General features: G+C 36.7%; 1 protein-coding gene across 5 annotated transcripts in view; it reads left to right on the forward strand.

The window, feature by feature from the left end:
• The window catches only part of ZNF292 (zinc finger protein 292), a 111,121-nt gene that overhangs the window by 37,368 nt on the left and 55,344 nt on the right, over positions 1–18,409 (forward strand). Inside the window, exon 2 of one of the 5 annotated variants that reach the window (XM_063666394.1) lies at positions 15,546–15,651. The exons of the other annotated variants lie outside the window; for them this stretch is intronic. The gene's annotated coding sequence lies outside the window, so the exon portion shown is untranslated. The remainder of the gene's footprint in view (positions 1–15,545; positions 15,652–18,409) is intronic. 5 annotated transcript variants of the gene reach the window in all.

Genomic DNA, 18,409 nt, shown 5'->3' on the forward strand with positions numbered 1-18,409 from the left:
AATAAAATAAAAAATAAGTCTTTTTCAAAATAAATTTTTATTAGTTTTAAATTTGTAGAAGCATAGGGAAGATAGTATAGTGAGTTCACATATAGCCACAGTTTCCCATTAGTCAGATCTTATATTCACATAGTATGTGTCACAATTAATGATCCAAAATTCATATATTATTATTATTATTATTATTAACTAAGTCCATACTTGATTCAGATCTCCTTAGGTTTTTCTTAATTAATTTTTTTCTGTTCCAGAATCCCATCTAGGATACACATTACATTTGTAATACCTCCTTAGGCTCCTCTGAGCATGATTATTTTCCAAACTTTTCTTTTAGGAGTAATGGCCATGTAATGTAGTATGTAGAATATATGAATTTGTCTAATATTTTTCTCATTATTAGACTGGGATTATGTTTTTTTTACAGGGTGGGGGGAAGAAGACCACAGAGATAAAGTGCCATCATCAAAGATGTATATTCTCAACATGACTTAGCACAGTTGATGTTAACTTACCTGGCTGGTTTAATACTGTTTGTCAGATTCTACACTGTAAAGTTATTCTTCACCCTTCCATACTGTACTTGGAAGGAAGGAAGCCACTATTTGTAGCCCACACTTAAGAGGTTAGGCTGTCTCCTTGAGGGCAGAATCTAGATAAACTATTTGGGATTCTTCTACATGGGAAATTTTTCTTCTCCCACATTATATTTATTCAGTGATTTATTTATGTCAGTATAGACTCATGGATATTTATTTTATACTTTGGTTAATAATCCACCACCACTTTATTTTGTTGCTCAAATTATTCCAACTTTGCCCACAGGAACTCTTTCACTTGTATGTCCCTTTGATATATTCCCTAACTTTTGTGTGTGTATGCGTGTATGCATATGTGTGTATTAGAGGGATATTCTAGTCTTTGGATTGAGAAGAAAATTTGTAAGATGTAAGTTTCATATACAACCTTCCATTTTTATATCCTTGCTAACCATAATACCACATAATAACTAACAAAATTTATTATGTTTATGCTTTACTGCTAGCTTTCTTCATTCAGGTACTTTCAGAAGCATTAATGAACATTGTCTTAGAAGTGAACATTGTTAAGAAAGATCCTAGGAGATTTTTAAGTTATTAGAGCAGTGAAGATTATGTATGCTTGCTTACAGGGAAATTTATCAGGAAATGGAGTTGTTAGGCCAGTGAATATGTATTTTCATTTTTTATTTTATATTTTTTTTTATTTATTTATTTTTGAGACGGAGTCTTGCTCTGTCGCCCAGGCTGGAGTGCAGTGGCACAATCTTGGCTCACTGCAACCTCTGCCTTCTGGGTTCAAGTGATTCTCCTGCCTCAGCCTCTTGAGTAGCTGGAACTATAGGTGCGTGCCACCACACCCAGCTAATTTTTGTATTTTTAGTAGAGATGAGATTTCATCATGTTGGCCAGGCTGGTCTGGAACTCCTGACCTCATGTGATTTGCCCACCTCAGCCTCCCAGGATATGTATTTTCAAGAAGACGGGAGAAAAATTTCTTCAAAGGAACATTTAAATAGTTAATAAACATCTTTGAAGCTATCTCTCTGGTACATAGTATTAATAGTCTTTTTGCATTTTTTCTTTACTGTTTCTTCTTAAGTTATAAAAGTAACATTCTTCTTTAAAAATAAAGCAATACAAATATCTTCCTTAAATTGTTCCACTCTTCAGAGGTAGCTGTTTACAAAACTGAGTGTACTAGACATTTTCCTATGCATTCATACAAATATAATTCATTTGTACTTGTATGTTTATATTTAAATAGTGAGATCATATAATACATAATATTCTGTACCATACTTTTTTTTTTAACCTAATGATAAATCTTGGTCATGATTCCATATCAGTGTATTCAAAGCTACTACATCCTTAAATATAATGTTTCATAGTATGGACATTCCATAATGTGTTAAACCAGAAGTGTTCAATGTTTTGGCTTCCCAGTCCCACACTAGAAGAAGAATTGTCTTGGGCCTCACATAAAATCCTCTAACCCTAATGATAGCTGATGAGCTTAAAAAGAAAAAATCACAAAAAACTCATAATTTTAAGAAAGTTTACAAATTTCTGTTGGGCCACATTCAGAGTCATCCTAGGCCACGGGTTGGACAAGCTTTTATTAAACAGTCTTCTATTAGTGACACTTAGATTGTTAACAATGTTTTGGTTAGAGTTTGTGTCAAGATACCCTTATATTAATATCGTGTCTTTACATGTATGTGGCAATACTTGGTTAGAATTGTTTTCTGGAACCAGAATTTTTGGTTCAGAGAGTATGCCTATGTAAAATTTTGCATTCCAAAATTGACCTCCAAAAGTGCAGTGATAAACATTCTACAACACTTGTTTTTGAAGCTTTATAATTTATAATTACAATCATGTCTCCTTGTTGCTTTCATTTTATTTATTTATTTTGAGACAGAGTCTTGCTCTGTCGCCCAGGCTGGAGTGCAGTGGCGCAATCTCGACTCACTGCAACATCCACTTCCCGGGTTCAAGCGATTCTGGCTCAGCCTCCCAAGTAGCTGGGGTTGCAGGAGTGCCCACCACACCCAGCTAATTTTTTTATTTTAGTAGAGACAGAGTTTCACCGTGTTGGCCAGGCTGGTCTCGACCTCCTGACCTCAGATGATCCACCCCCCTTGGCCTCCCAAAGTGCTGGGATTACAGGTGGGAGCCACCATGCCTGGCACTTTTAATCTTTATGTGCCAGATACTGGGGAGGTTTGAGAATTTGTTTCTCATAAACATTTGCTTTGTGATGGGGAAGCCTTTCTAAGGGTAACACAAACTTAGAAATGATTAAAGATTCACTGACAGATTTGACTACAAAAACATTTATAACGTCTTTATAGTGGGAACCACAAAAGGCAAACAACAGACCAGGGAAGAAAATGCTTTTAACATAGAACTTTGTTTTTATGGTTTACAGATTAATTTATCAGAGAATGAGTTGCAGTTTCTCACTGGAACTTTTGCTGTATGTAAGAAGGTCCAATAAAATATCTCAACAGTCTTTCTGGAGCTACTGTAACAATTCTGTTATTTTAAAAAGTGAATATAAATCTAGATGCACTTTTTAGGGTGAGGGTGGTTTTTTTTTTTAACCCTAGTGAAAATAACTTTTTTGGTAAGTTTCTTAGAATTCCATCATTGATAAGTCAGTTATTGTGCTTCCATGCATGTTGTACATTCCAATATACTCTGTAATTTTTCACAAAAAGGACGATTTTACGTTTTTTATCATGGACACTTCCACATACCCAGACCCCTCTAGGAAACCCTTATTCACTTAGGTTTGTGCCCTTCCATAATTTTTGAAAGCTCCTGTAATTCTGTACACACACGTAGATACATCCACACATATAGACAATGCCTTTGTCAGTTCTGATTTTTCAAAAATGGAATTATATACTTCATTGCATTTAATTATTAAATAAAGACTCGTGAATGTTTCCATGAGAATCTTAGAGTAACTGTATCACAGTTTATTCATTAATTCTCTACTGATGAACGTTTACTTTTTTGTGAGATCTTGACCATCAGGAACAGTATTGCATTGCACGTCCCTTTATTTTAAGTTCACATATACTGGTACTTTTATTTCAGTGGGCTGGATTTCCAGGGATCTTAATGGATAAGGAATAGATTTGACCAGGAATGAGTTCAATTACTGTTATATGAAGACTCTTGAAGCAAAAAACATTAAATATGAGGAAGTTATTTTCTAAAGACAGGGTTTTTCATTCCTGTTGCCCCAGCTGGAGTGCAATGGCAACTCGGCTCACTGCAGCCTCCACCTTTGGGCTCAAGCAGTTCTCCTGCCCTAGCCTCCAAGTATCTGGGATGAGGGTAATTTTAAGCACAGGTTGAGCTTCCCTAATCTAAGAACCCTAAATTAGAAATGCTCCAAAATCTTAAAGTTTTTGAACACCGACATCGTGCCACAAGGGGAAAACGTACCTGAGCTTATGTAACAGGTCACACAGCTGGGTATGGTGGTATTCCTGCAATCCTAGTACTTTGGGAGGCGGAGGCAGACAGATCGCTTGAGCTCAGGAGTTTGAGACCAGCCTGGGGAATATGACGAAAAACATTTCTATCAAAAATTCAAAAATTAGCCAGGCGGTGGCACACCTGTAGTTCCAGCTACTCGGGAGGCTGAGATGGGAGGATTGCTTGAGCCTGAGAGGTTGAGGCTGGAGTGAGCCAAGATCGCACCACTGCACTCCAGCCTGGGTGACAAAGTGAGAGACCTTCCAAAAAACAAAAGAAAAATGCAGGCGCAACACAGTTTATTCAGTGTCCCCAAGGGAAAAAACAACCTGCGCCCTTCAAATGTGATGTATCTTTTCTGCACGTGCATACTCAGATTCCCACACAAGCACGCCCTCCGAGGGTAATAAGACAGCTCAGTGTGCACAACCTTTGTTTCATGCACAAAGTTATTTAAAAACATACGTAAAATTACCTTCGGGCTAAGTGTAGAGTTTACATGAAACATAAATGAATTTCATGTTTAGACTTGGGTCTCATACCAAAGATATCTCATTAATGTGTATGCAGATATTCCAGAATTTGAAAAAATCTGAAACACTTCTGATCCCAGGCATTTTGGATAAAGGATACTCAGCCTGTACTAATTTATCTTAACGAAATCTAGGAACTAAGATGAGGAGAGATAGAGGAGGGAGATAAAACATCTTAAAGGTCTAATAGAGGAAGAGGAAAAACAAGAACAGAGGAAATAAACTAAACCTAGAACCTAAAGGTCTCATCCTTTAGGTGGATAACTAGGGAGAATTGGAGCACGGGAAATTCAGTGTGGAAACTTTTTCATGTCGTATGTCTAGAAAAGGCACAGCTATCAGAATGAATTTAGAACTTCTAAATAAGTGTGGAAAACAGAATAAAAACAAACTTGGTAGCACAAATAGGGAAAAGGAAGGGGGAGATTAAATGATAAATATGGAAGGAATAAAATTAAATGTGAATAATTTGAGTTCACTCTTAGACATAAAAATGCTCTTTACAAGGACTTTTTAATTTAAAGAGTGAAAAATGAAATTTAATATTTATATAAAATTAGAAAAAAGAAAAAAGTTCAAATTAATGAAGCAGAAATAAATAGAATTAAAAATAAATGAATTCTTTGAAAAAGAGTAAATTTATAAGTAAGTTTAACTGTTGCACATCTGACCAAGTGAAAAAAGAGAGAGCAGAAGTAGGCAAAATCAGGAATAAGGAGACAACCATGGATCTAGGGGGGAGGAAGTAAGTTTTCTGCTCTGTAGCACCAAATTTGAAAACAAGAAGAAATGGTGGCTTTCCATTTAAAATACAAACTACTGAAATTGAATCAAGAAAAGTCAATGGATACAAGTTCTATTGTTAAAACTATTATAGGCCATAAATAAAAGCTTCCAAATTTATTTTACAAAGTACTTTAATATCAAAACCTAACAAATAATGTTTAAAAAGAAAACTGTAGGCCAGTTTCACATATGACAGAATATATATGCAAAAGTTTAAATAAAATATTAGGAAATAGAATCCAGCAATATATGCGAAAAATCCTTATAACAAAACAGATGGTATTGCAGGAATTCAGTGCTGGTTCTGTACCTCAAAATGTCTATATACTATATTAAATTGAAAAGCTCATTTGAAAAAAAAAAAACCTGTATTCAGTAGATGCTACAAATGGCCTTCGATAAAATCACCATTCCCAATAAAAACTCTGTAAAATGGGAATAGAGGGAAATTATCTAAATGTAATAGGGACTACGTTTTAGAAAGTAATAGGACATAATTTTAAATGATAAAATCACGAAAATCTCCATTGTAAACAGGTTACAGATAGGCATCCCTGTTAGTACTATTTTTATTTAACATAGTGTTAATAGTTTAAGACAAAGTAAAATGTTGAAGAATAGATTAAAATAACTGTGCAAAAGATAGTAAAAGGAGGACTTGCCTTTTCGCATTTTAGATTATAGCAATATGTAAACATTTAAGGAATAGAAAAGTATATTAGTAGAACAAGTAGAAAGTGAAAAAATTCTGGTACAAATTGGGAAGTTGGTATATAACAACATAGTGTTCAGTTCAATGGGAAAAGTTTAATAAGAGGATTTGGTATCAACTGGCTGTCCAAAGATAAAAATGGACCGTCACATCACATACAAAATTATTTTTTAGATAAAGAATTAAATACAGGCACTCCTTAATTTGCGTGGTGCACCTTGAGGTGTTGCAGAAATGATGAGAGCTGAAACTGCAAAGCACTTTTAATACTTTATCAGTTGGAAATTTTATAGTTTTCCTGTGACCGTTAAAGTTTTCATTAAACTATTAAAAACACCCATGACTGGTCATGAATGATTGGGAAATGGAAAAGAATTAATACACTACAAATACAAAAAATAGAAAATATTTAAAATTATCTGAAAATCTGAAACATTAGAAAAATTGAGAACTAGGCGGGGCGTGGTGGCTCATGCCTGTAATTTCAGCCTTTTGGGAGGCTGAGGCAGGTGGATCACCTGAGGTCAGGAGTTCGAGACCAGCCTGGCAAACATGGGGAAACCCCGTCTCTACTAAAAATACAAAAATTACCGGGCATGGTGGCACATGCCTGTAATCCTTGCTAACCAGGAGGCTGAGGCAGGAGAATCGCTTGAACCCGGGAGGCGGAGGTTGCAGTGAGCCGAGATAGTACCACTGCACTCCAGCCTGGGCAGCAGAGTGAGACTCCATCTCAAAAAAAAAAAAAAAGAAAAAAAAATTGAGAATTAGGATGTTCTATTTGTAAAAAGCTTATCAAGAATACTTTCAATGATGCTTGCCTTCTAATTGTATAACTTAAGATATGGAACAAGCATCTCTTCTGTGCCTTGCCAAATTGTCATTTTCTTTTCTAAATTTGTATTAGTTTTCAACATTTTATATAGTACTTTGCATTTCCAAAGTCACGAAATATTTCAGAGACTTCCTTTAATGTGATGTTTTTTTCCTCTGGGATATCTTCATCTTTTGGTCATAACCAGTTTCCAATTCCACTTTCAGCATTGCCACTTTTTGTTTCCTTGCTGCACTTTCACTTTTGTTGGTCAGTCCCCTCTTTTGACTGTTTACTTTTGTAAAATGTCAAGTCAGTGTATCACTGGGAGACGGGAAGGCAACACAGTTACACACTTTGCTGTTCATGCATATACTGAGTAACAAACAGGTGCCCAGTAACCAGTTGCTGTCAAATTTTGGGAAAAGTTATGTGATTGCTTACTGATCATGATGCACATCTCTTATTTACTTAGTGATTTGTGGACCAAACATCCAGAAGCTATGCACTTACTCAAAGTTGATATACTGTGGTAACTAAGAGTTGAACCAGGTTGTTGGGGACTGTTATTTATACTGTGATGACTGGTACCTGTGTATTTCAGAACTGTGCAAAAGCAAAGACTGCTTGTGTGTTCATGACACACACACAAAATCTTGAAAAATAATCTGAGAGACTGCGTATTTAGTCCTTCCTAATGAAGACTTTCTAGTCTTTATATTATTCCCAGAAAGTATAAAAAGATGGACATATTTCATAATATAAAAATGAATTTTTATGGTAAAAATAACAAAGCCAACAGGGAAAACAATAGATCCAGAAAATTATTTCTAAAACTGGTGATGAACAAAAGGTGAATTTCTGTAATATATTAAATTCTTGCAGTGTGACAAAAAAAGAGACCATCAGTGTGATAGAGCAACAGACAAAACAAATCCAAATGTCCAACAAATGAGAAAGGAGGTCAGATTCATTATTAGTTAAATAAGTGCAAATTAGAGAAACTGTAGAATTTAATAGGCTGTATGTGACTTCTCGCTAGAGGTAATATAGAGAAAGGCACTCTCAAACTTTGGTGGACATGAGAAAACAACCTTTTGGGAAAGCAATGTGGCCAGTAAAATAAACCTGGCCAGTAAATGTGTTAGTAAAACAGCATATCTGTTTCCTTTATTCTAGCAGTTGCTCTTCTGGAAATCCATCCCATAGCAGAAAATTTAGTATTTCATTTAATTGCAGTAGGTTAGGTAGTACCATAAATGTTTTTGAAACCTGAGTACAGTTTGAGAATATCAGATTTTTAACTTTTTTTTTTTTTTTTTTTTAAAGCATTAAGTAAGGCTGGGCACAGTGGCTCACACCTGTAATCCCAGCACTTTGGGAGGCCAAGGCGGGTGGATTACCTGAGGTCAGGAGTTTGAGACCAGCCTGGCCAACAGGGTGAAACTCCGTCTCTACTAAAAATAAAAAAAAATTAGCTGAGCCTGGTGGCGGATGCCTGTAATCCTAGCTACTCCGGAGGCTGAGGCAGGAAAATTGCTTGAACCCCAGAGGCAGAGGTCATGCCACTGCACTCCAGCCTGAGCAACAGAGTGAGACTCTGTTTCAGAAAAAAAAAAAAAAAAAAAAAAGCATTCATTAGAGCCTGAGTTAGTTTCAGTTTTTTATCTAAGAAGTATCTATTTTAGTTGAAAGAAGTACATTCATTTCTAGCTTTCAACAGTAGGTGTTTTCAGTCTTTGATTCTGGGTTATGAGGTTGCTACAGTTAAAGGGATTTTCAGATCATTTCTATTTTAAGAATATTTATGTATCATAAGAACAGGTCTCTCTGAAATGTAGTTAATTTTTCCTGAAAATAAAAGTAATATGATTTGAATCATTGCTGTTTTAAGCAATGTTTAATAGATATTGATTGGTATTTTCTTTCTCATCAGTTTCGAATTGATTCTATAAATTTGATAAGTTGGAAAGAAAATTCAGATAGCTAGAGATCTGTGTAACAAATGACACCAATTAGCTTAAAATTTAAATCCTGACATAACCAAGTCACCATTGCATGTTTATTTTTATTATTTATTTATTTACTTTTTGAGATGGAGTCTCGATCTGTCACCCAGGCTGGAGTGCAGTGGCGCGATCTCGGCTCACTGCAACCTCCGCCTCCCGGGTTCACACCATTCTCCTGTGTTAGTCTCCCTAGTAGCTGGAGCTACAGGCGTCTGCCACGACACCTGGCTAATATTTTGCTTTTTTAGTAGAGACGGGGTTTCACTGTGTTAGCCAGGATGGTCTTGATCTCCCGACCTCGTGATCCGCCTGCCTCGGCCTCCCAAAGTGCTGGAATTACAGGCGTGAGGAACCACACCCGGCCCATTGTATGTTTATGTGTTCCATGTTAGTCATTTTAGAAAATATTAACATTAGAACTACTTTGTAGTTGGGAAATGGATGGGACTTAAAATAGGTTTTATAAGATACGAAGTACTTAAATATATTAGACTTGGGGAAGTTATTCTCTGTGAACTTTGCAATCTTTATCTGAAACTGTTTGAGCCAGATGTGAATCAGAATTCAGAAATGTTGTTCGTTCAAAAAAGAATATGGTGCATATATCGTATTACACAATAACTTCAAAGGGTCCTTTGGTTGCGGCTCATAAACACAGCAAAATACATGAATATTCTCACTAATGGAATAAAAGCTATCAAATATTTCATTCCTTTGTATTGTTGAAAAATATTCAGCCATATGGATTTATTACATTTTGCTTATCCATTCAAACCATTGATGGACATTTGGCTTGTTCCTAGTTTTAGGCTGTTATAAATAGTGTTGCTGTGAACAGTCACATATTTTTCTTTTGGCCAACAAGCTTATCTTCGTTTTGGGTGGATTGCTAGGAGTTGAATTGCTGGTTTGAATAGTAAATTTATGTTTAACTTTTTAAGAAACTGACTATCCAAAGTGACTGTGCCATTTTACATTCTCCTTAGCAGTGCATGAGAGTTACAGTTTCTCTGTATACTCACAACACTTGGTATTGTCTTTTTAAAATTATAGCCATTCTGGTGGATGTGGTTTCTCATAGTTAAATTCATATTTCCCTAATGGCTAATAATATTGAACATCTTTTCATGTGCATTTTCAGCCATTTATCTTCTTCGGTGAACTGTCCATTTAAATCTTTTGCCCATTTAAAAAAACCAGGTTGTCTTTTTATTAGAGTTGTAGTAGTTCTTTATGTATGCTGGATATGAGCCCTTTGTTAGATATATCATTTATAAACATTTTTTTCTCAGCCTATGGCTTGGCTTTTCATTTTTTAATGGAGTCGAAGTGCAGAAGTTTTTTATTTTGATGAATTGAAGTCCAGTTTATGAACTTTATAAAAATAGATCATGTTTGGTGTTCTAAGAACTCTTCAAGAAGTTTCATAGGTTTAGCTCTTCATTTAAGTATGGTCCATTTTGGGTTTTGTGTATGATGTAAGGTAACCATTTCATTTCATTTTTATGCATGTAGGTATTCAGTTGTCTCAGTACCATTTCCTGCACTGAGAATGGATCACATGCCCTCTGGTTCAGCCTATATTAACATTTGTTTCTAGGAAAATGTTTTTAATTTCTTTTTCATCAAAAAGTCACTTATACAATGAGTATAAATGACTAAGGGAAAACCTATTTCTGTTGAATTTTATTTCTATTCAGAGCAGTTACTAGAGAATATAGAAATTAAAGGAATCAATCACCTTTAAAGCTGGGTTTCCTACCATTGTATTTCATGTTCTGAAGTAAGGATGTGTTGTGTGTGCCAATTGGCCCATGATAGACGTACACAGTAGACTGTGGCACCCTTTCTGCCTTATCCCCAGCAAGTTGAGATTGAGGCTCATGCTATAATTATTTATGGCAGCTAGACTCTGCTTCTTTGAATCTAATTATGTACATCCTGGGCTTGTAGGTCTCTGAAGTTACTAGGGGTTACATTCTGTATAAGGGGGTTTACTCTTAAGGATTTTGGACCTCCCACATGATATTTAGCTATATGTTGGGCTAAAGTCTTCACTTCAGATTTGAGCCATGTATTTACCTTCATTATGACTGCTTGACTATGGGAGTCACAATGTAAAGGTACAGATCAACCAGACATACTATGTTAGTGTTTTTGGAAAGTAAGTTCAAAGCCAGAAATACTGTGGAGACTAAGCTGAAGTCGGAATTGTCCTTTTCAGAGTGTTTTATACGGAGAAACAGTTACATAGCATTATGAGAACTAATTCAGTGGATGAAACCTAAAAACATTCCCTTTCTATGTTATGTACTAGACGTTTAAAAAAAAATCTCTACTCCCATTAAAGTCAGGTTTCTTAGGAATTAGGTTAGCATCAAACATGCTCGTGTTTTTCCAAGATTGAAACCCTTTGTGCCAAGGCATCAATGTGGTTGCTTCTGTAAGCCTAGTTTATAGCAAAGAATATACAAGAATAGAGAAATTATGGGCCACACCATGTCAGGCTAGGGAATAGGGAAGTTTTGGGGTTATGATTGGTTCGTGCCATCAGAATGCTACAAAGAGAGTAAGCCCTGGAGCCAGAAGTTTTAGAATTCTCAGAAAGTCTGGAGATTGTGTTATAGCATCCTTATTGGAGATTATTTAGGGATTCAAAGCTACCAGAAACTTAGTTTTGTGAATGGTTATTTTCACATCCTAGCATTGAGTATATATGGGAATGTGAATCATGTTAAATTCATAATTTATTTTCTTTGAAAATGCTAAACTGCTACTGAAATAACTACTGCACTGGGCCGTTTGCCAGGGATGGTAGACTGAGATATGGGGAAACAAGTGTCTCAACCAGAACAATGTGGAAGTAAGATTATTGGATTTCATCACAAGTAAGAGATTCTCCTGAATTCTCACAATTTGGGAGAGAGATGATATAAAGGCAACATACTCAGAAGTAAAAATGGTGGTGGACAAGCTCAACCCTGAGATTCCGAGGTAGACTTATATTTATATTATGAATTTTGTATTATGCATATGGCACTATGTATTATTTGTGAATATGAGATACAAAATGTCTTCCCAGTTTGTAGCCTTTTATTTGATTTTCTATGGGGTTTTGTTGAACAGAAGTTTTTAATTCTATTGTATCTGCAGTTATTATTATCTTCCATTATGGTGTGTATTTTCTGTCTTAAGAAAACCTTCTTTGCCCTAAGGTCTTAAGATGTTCTCCTATGTTTTCATCCTAAAGTTTGTTGTTGTTGTTTTATTTTTTTCCTTGTAACGGAGTTTCGCTCTTGTTGCCCAGGCTGGAGTGCAATGGCATGATCTCAGCTCACTGCAACCTCCGCCTCCCGGGTTCAAGTGATTCTCCTGCCTCAGCTTCCTGAGTAGCTGGGATTACAGGCATGCACCACCACACCCAGCTAGCTTTTGTATTTTAGTAGAGACAAGGTTTCTGCATGGTGGTCAGGCTGGTCTTGAACTCCCGACCTCAAGTGATCCGCCCACCTCAGCCTCCCAAAGTGCTGGGGTTACAGGCATGAGCCACCACACCCGGCCTCATCCTAAAGTTTTAAAGTATTGCTTTTTACATTCAGTTACTTGTCCATATAGGATATAGTTTTGTTGTATGCTTGGAATAGTTATAATTTTTCTTTCCTGTTTAAATGGTTGTTTCAGATTATTTATGGAATAGTCTGTACTTTCCTCACTGGTTTCTGATGGGACTTTTTTATATACCATGCTCCCACATATATGTAATTCTGTTTTAAAGCTCTTTCATTTCTGTTATCTATGTGTATAACAAAATCACACTGTCTTAATTTCTATAGCTTTGGGATAAGTCTTGCTATCTGATTAGGGCAGATAATCTTCCAGATTCAAAAACCTGGCTCTTCAAAATTGATTTGGCCTTTTGTATGATTTTTAGAATCAACGTGTCAAGTTCTGTAAATAATCCTATGGAGAATTTCATTGGCATTGCTTTGACTTTTTAAATTTGGCTCGTATTGTCATCTTCAACTTGTCTTCCACTATCTATGTATGTGGCATTTCCATTTATGCACCCTTCCTTTTATTCTTTAAATAAAGTTTTATACTTTTTTTTGAAAAGATCTTATAAATACTTTGTTAGATTCATTCCTAGGTACTTCACGAGTTTTGTTATTGTGAATGTTATCTTTTTAAAAATTATAGTTTCTAATTGCTTTTTAAAAAAATAGAATTGCAGTTGATTTTGTGTATGGATCTTATATCTAGCTACTATACTGAATTCTCTTGAAGTTCTTACGTGTGCATTGTCTGCAATGGTGGCATTTTTATTTTATCTTTCTGGTTCTTACTGCTTTTATTTCTTTTTCAGATTGTGCTGATTAGCCCTACAGTTTTGAATAGAAGCAGTGATAGGCATTTTCATTTTTGTTTTCTGACTTTAAAGGGAAATGCTTCTAACATTTCATATTCCCAGAATGTAGTTTGCTATGGGTTTTTCTGGATACCCTCCATCACATTAAAGAGCTTTCTTTGATGGCCAGTGATGGTGAGCATTTTTTCATGTGTTTTTTGGCTGCATAAATGTCTTCTTTTGAGAAGTGTCTGTTCATGTCCTTCGCCCACTTTTTGATGGGGTTGTTTGTTTTTTTCTTGTAAATTTGTTGGAGTTCATTGTAGATTCTGGATATTAGCCCTTTGTCAGATGAGTAGGTTGCGAAAATTTTCTCCCATTTTGTAGGTTGCCTGTTCACTCTGATGATAGTTTCCTTTGCTGTGCAGAAGCTCTTTAGTTTAATTAGATCCCATTTGTCAATTTTGGCTTTTGTTGCCATTGCTTTTGGTGTTTTAGACATGAAGTCCTTGCCCATGCCTATGTCCTGAATGATAATGCCTAGGTTTTCTTCTAGGGTTTTTATGGTTTTAGGTCTAACATTTAAGTCTTTAATGCATCTTGAATTGATTTTTGTATAAGGTGTAAGGAAGGGATCCAGTTTCAGCTTTCTACATATGGCTAGCCAGTTTTCCCAGCACCATTTATTAAATAGGGAATCCTTTTCCCATTTCTTGTTTTTGTCAGGTTTGTCAAAGATCCGTGATGTTCCCCTTCCTGTGTCCGTGTGTTCTCATTGTTCAATTCCCACCTATGAGTGAGAATATGCGGTGTTTGGTTTTTTGTTCTTGCGATAGTTTACAGAGAATGGTGATTTCCAATTTCATCCATGTCCCTACAAAGGACATGAACTCATCATTTTTTATGGCTGCATAGTATTCCATGGTGTATATGTGCCACATTTTCTTAATCCAGTCATTGTTGGACATTTTGGTTGGTTCCAAGTCTTTGCTATTGTGAATAATGCTGCAATAAACATACGTGTGCATGTGTCTTTATAGCAGCATGATTTATAGTCCTTTGGGTATATACCCAGTAATGGGATGGCTGGGTCAAATGGAATTTCTAGTTCTAGATCCCTGAGGAATCGCCACACTGACTTCCACAAGGATTGAACTAGTTTACAGTACCACCAACAGTGTAAAAGTGTTCCTATTTCTCCACATCCTCTCCAGCACCTGTTGTTTCCTGACTTTTTAATGATTGCCATTCTAACTGGTGTGAGATGGTATTTCATTGTGGTTTTGATTTGCATTTCTCTGATGGCCAGTGATGTGGGGGGGTGGGGGGGATAGCATTGGGAGATATACCTAATGCTAGGTGACGAGTTGGTGGGTGCAGCGCACCAGCATGGCACATGTATACATATGTAACTTACCTGCACGTTGCGCACATGTACCATAGAGCCTAAAGTATAATAATAATAATAATAATAATAATAATAATAATAAATAAAGAGCTTTCTTTCTGTTCCTTGTCGTAAAGAGATACTGATTCTTCTTTACCTCAAGTTGCATTTTGATTACAATAGTTCCCCCTCCCCCCGCCCCATCCATGGTTTTGTTTTCTGTGGTTTTAGTTACCCTGGTACAAAAGTATTACATACAGTAAGTGGGGAGAGAAAGAGACCACATTCACATAACTTTCATTAATACAGAATATTGTTAATTGTTCTATTTTATTATTTGTGTTAATCTCTTACTGTGCCTAATTTACAAATTAAACTTTATCTTAGGTATGTGTATATATAGGGATAAAATAGTATATGTAGAGTTCACTACTATCCAGGGTTTCAGGCATCCACTGGGAGTCTTGGAATTTATCCCCCATGAATAAATAGGGGACTACTGCATATCTTTTTAATGGTTTTGAGGTAATCATATAATTTCCCCCCTTAAAATCTGTTATTAGAGTGAATTACATTAATATATTTTCCTTTTTTTTTTTTTTAAAGTGAGACAGGGTTCACTGTGTTGGCCAGGCTGGAGTGCAGTGGCATGATCGTGGCTCACTGCAACCTTGACCTCCAAGGTTAAGGTGATCCTCCCACCTCAGCACCCCAGAATAGCTGTGACTACAGGCACATGTCACCATACCTGGCTAACTTTTTGTATTTTTATTAGAGACAGGGTTTTGCCGTGTTGTCCATGCTGATCTTGGACTTCTGAGCTTAAGTGATCTGCCCGCCTCAGCCTACCAAAGTACTGGGATTACAAGTGTGAGCCACTGTGCTTAGCGATTTTCCTAACTTTAAATTATCCTCACGTTTCTAGGATAACACCTACTAGGCCCAAAATACATTTAAAATGTGTATTGCAACGCTTCCTCTTCCCTTCCTGAATAATTCAGTCCTGAAGCCATTATGTGGGTCAAAGCAAGGTATGTATCTGCAATGGGGGGTGGGGTGCTGCAGTGGCCCAGAGTGGAATGTCAAAGCCCAGATTGAATAGTAGTGTCATGATGGGGGAAGGCATCAGAGCCCACTCAAGATAAGGAGGGCACCATAGGGAGGTGGCTGGGGTGGCTGTGTGTGGGGATTTAGGGCCCAGGTGAGATGAGTTAGGCATCCATGGGTGGGGAAGGAGCTACCTGGTATGGGGAGTCAGAGCCAGAGCAGGGTGAGCAGGCATATGGGCAGCCTGGCATAGTATGTGAGAGCCTAAGCAGAACAGGAAGGGACGACTACCTAGAGAGGCGCCTAGTTCCAGCAGGCCGAGTCAAAGCCTAAGCAGAGTAAGGAGGGCAGACACTACTTTAATCAAGGGATCAAAATGAATATCATCCATAATGTGCACCACCTGATAGGATATAGTGAGAAGAAATGACCATTACTTCTGTGCCATTCTCACTAAAAATGCATAACATAAATCTAATAAAAAGAAAATACTAAAGCCAAATTGAGGGACATTCTACAAAATAGGTGGCCTATAATAATCTCCAATGATGCCAGGGTCCTGAAAGAGTCTTTCAAGTGTTACTTAGGATTTAAGGAGACTGAAGGGACATGACAAACGCAAACTGTACTACTACTGTATCTTTTTCTATAAAACGTCATTGGGATAATTTGGCATATGTGAATAATGTCTGCAGATTAAATAATAGTAATGTATCAGTGTTTATTGCCTGATTCTGGTGGTCATACTGTGGTTATGTGGGAGAATGTACTTGTTTGTAGGAAATACATACTCTTTGAAGGTAATGAGGCATTAGGTTGGCCACTAACTACCAAATAGCTTAGGAAAAAAATGTCTTTGTACTGTATCTCCAACTTTTCTGTAACTTTGTGATTGTTTCAAAATATATATTTTTTTAATTTAAAGTTTATTGTAGGATTTGGTTGGTAACATTTAGGATTTTTTTTTTTTTTTTTTTTTTTTTTTTTTTTTTTTGATACTAAGTCTCGCTCTTATCGCCCAGGCTGGAGTGCAATGGCACGATCTTGCCTCACTGCAACCTCTGCCTCCTGGGTTCAAGCGATTCTTCTGCCTCAGCCTCCCGAATAGCTGGGATTACAGGCGCCTTCCACCACACCCAGCTAATTTTTGTATTTTTACTAGAGACGGGGTTTCACCATGTTGGCCAGGCTGGTCTCGAACACCTGACCTCAGGCAATCTGCCTGCCTCAGCCTCCCAAAGTGCTGGGATTACAGGCGTGAACCACTATGCCTGGCCACATTTAGGATTTTAAATCGCTGTGTATGTCTGAGATTGGCCTGTGATTCTTCCTTTCTCATACCGTATGTACCCAGTTTTAATCTCATGTTTATAGTAGCCTCAAACAATGAATTAGTGACTTTTCCCACTCCTTTCATCCAAAACCTTCTGTAATAAAGAGATTATCTGTTTCCTAAAGAATTGTTTGCTGGGGTTTTTCCCCGCTCCCCACTGGCCCCAGACATGATATCTCTCTCTGTCTTCAGGCTGTAGTGCAGTGGCAAGATCATAGCTCACTGCAACCTCAACTCCTGGGCTCGAGCGATCCTCCAGCTTTAGCCTCCCAAGTAGCTGAGACTACAGGCATGTGCCACTACACCTGGCTAATTTTTTAAATTATTGGTAGAGATGAGGTCTTACTATGTTGCTCTGGCTGGTCTCGAACCCCTGGCCTCAAATTATCCTCCCACCTTGGCTTTCCCAAGTGCTGGTATTACAGACATGAGCCACCATGCCCAGCCTGCTTGCTGGACTTTTCTATAAAAATTGTATGATAATTATTTTTTTTTTCTTAACCTGGATTCAGTTTCTTAATAGGTAAAGGACTATTTTTTTCTATTTCTTTGTGAGACCATTTTAAAATGTTAGAACATTTTAATAATATTCTAACCATTCTCATTTTATTCAGATTTTTAAGTTATTTTCAGATAAGATGATTCTTACTCAATAATCTTATTTCAAATAAGATTATTCAATATATTTTGATTTTAAAACATCTTTATTGCTCTTGTAGTTATGGTTCCTTTCTCATTTCCAATACTGTTGATTTGTGCCTTCTCTTTTTCTTGACCAGCTTTGCCACATGACTAGGTTTAGTTTTGTTGACCCTCTCTATGTGTTTTCTTATTTTTTTAAACATCCTCACCACAATCTGTGTCTTTATTTTCTATGTCATTTATTTCTCATCTTAGTTTTATTACTTTTACGTTTTTATACTCTGAGTTTATCCTGTTCTTTGTCCAATTTAAGTTGGCTACTTAGTTATTTTTGCCAAATTTTGCATAATAAACCACAAAAACCTTAGTAGCATTTAATGTAAGCATTATCGCTCACTCATCTGAGGTCTGGCCAAGTATCTGTTGATCTTGAAACATATCTGATAGATATGTTTCAGATTGGCTGTTACCTGATACAGGTTGGACTCAACTGGAGCAACAGGATGACATCTACCTCTCATTACCCTGCTGGGAACAGCAGGCTAATCTGGACGTATCTTCTCATTGTGAGGGCAGAAGCATAAGAGAAAACAAGATGCTTAAACTTACAGCTGTCCTACTATCACTTCTGCCCCATTCTCTTGGTCAGAACAGGTCACATGGGTTAGGAAAATATTTTCTACCATTATGATAAGTACTCCAAAGTCATGTGACAAAGGACAGGGAAACAAGGAGAGGTGAGGAATTCAATCTACCACACTTCCCAC

This window comes from Pongo pygmaeus, chromosome 5 (assembly GCF_028885625.2).
Source record: "Pongo pygmaeus isolate AG05252 chromosome 5, NHGRI_mPonPyg2-v2.0_pri, whole genome shotgun sequence".
NCBI lineage: Eukaryota > Metazoa > Chordata > Mammalia > Primates > Hominidae > Pongo > Pongo pygmaeus.